Genomic DNA, 1,480 nt, shown 5'->3' with positions numbered 1-1,480 from the left:
ATTATATTCAAATACAAATTATTTTTCTAAAATTTCTATTTATATTTCTTAAAAATTACTTCATTCAACCACGCAAATAAACAAGACGGCCAAATAACTAACATACATCTGGATATAAAAACTAGTGCAATAGTACTCTATTAATTTGAGTATTTGACTAAAATAGTATTAGTTAATATATACATATATATACGCACGAAAATATATAACAATACTTGATTGAAAGAAAATGGAATACATTATTTTATCTTTATTTCATTTGCAAAACAAAGAAGGAAGTGAGTCAACAAACATAACTAACCGCACCACCTAGTTAGCTACCTCGATCCATCAACAAGTAACAAAACAATAATTAGGGGTGTACATGGGACGGGTAAAACTGGGTTTGATGTGATCTAGACCCGGTCCGAAATATATATCGGGCCTATTTGTTAAACTCGAACTTGGCCCTAGACCCAATTAAACCTATACACTTTCGAACCACAATTATACCGGGTGAAAACCGGACCGTTAACATTACATTACCTTAATACCTTCTTATAAGCTAGCATGTGAAAATATCCAAATTTTCAAGACTCCAACCATTATTTGACATGGTAAAATTCACTTAGAAAAATATAACAAGAACCAACTCTTCTCTAAAATTAAAGCATAACCATAATCAATATTAATGTTGTCTAATAACACCAAATTTTAAATCAATATAAATAACACAATATTATGCATTAGTCTAAAATCTTATGCATTTTAAACATAAAACATTAACTTATAGTCTTATAATAACTAATAACACAAAATATTAAGGTTTACAATACTTAAATTCCACATAAGAATAGCCATCATCCATCACTAATAACACAAAATATTAATTATGTATGATGACCAGGTCACCGGGCCGACTTCGGGTGACCCGAGCCATGACCCGGACCTGACCCGAAATAATGACTAGGTCTATTTTTGAGACCCTTACCCGGCCCTAGACTCGGTAAAATCACACCAAAATAGTCCCTAAAGTGTTCGGGGCCGGGCCGGATCTTCGAGTCGGGCCGGGCCATACACATCCCTAACAATAATGTCCATATTTATAAACTACGAGCGTTCAAATTCAAACGGATGTAAATTAAATTTGTCATCTAATCTAATTTAAATTTGATTGGAATTGTTATGTTATTGTTGGTTTTTTAAGATATTATTGAGACTTGTTATGTCATTGTTAGTTATTTAAAATTTGATATTGACACTTGTTATATATATTTAATTTTTTTAATTTATAAAATCGCAAATACAATCCAATCCAAACCGCTTGAAATTGGATCGATTTTTTTCCAAATCACATCACAAATAAAACTAGTTTTCGAATTGGATGAATTTTTGACTCAAAATTAATCCAAACCGCACCGCAAATACTCCTGCTATAAACAATTTTTTGATTTCCCAATACATATTTCACAAATCAAAATAAATAATCAACATAATAATT

The sequence above is a fragment of the Arachis ipaensis genome, chromosome B01 (assembly GCF_000816755.2).
Source record: "Arachis ipaensis cultivar K30076 chromosome B01, Araip1.1, whole genome shotgun sequence".
Lineage (NCBI taxonomy): Eukaryota > Viridiplantae > Streptophyta > Magnoliopsida > Fabales > Fabaceae > Arachis > Arachis ipaensis.
The sequence above is the reverse complement of the archived record's forward strand: the minus strand, read 5'-3'. Positions refer to the sequence as shown.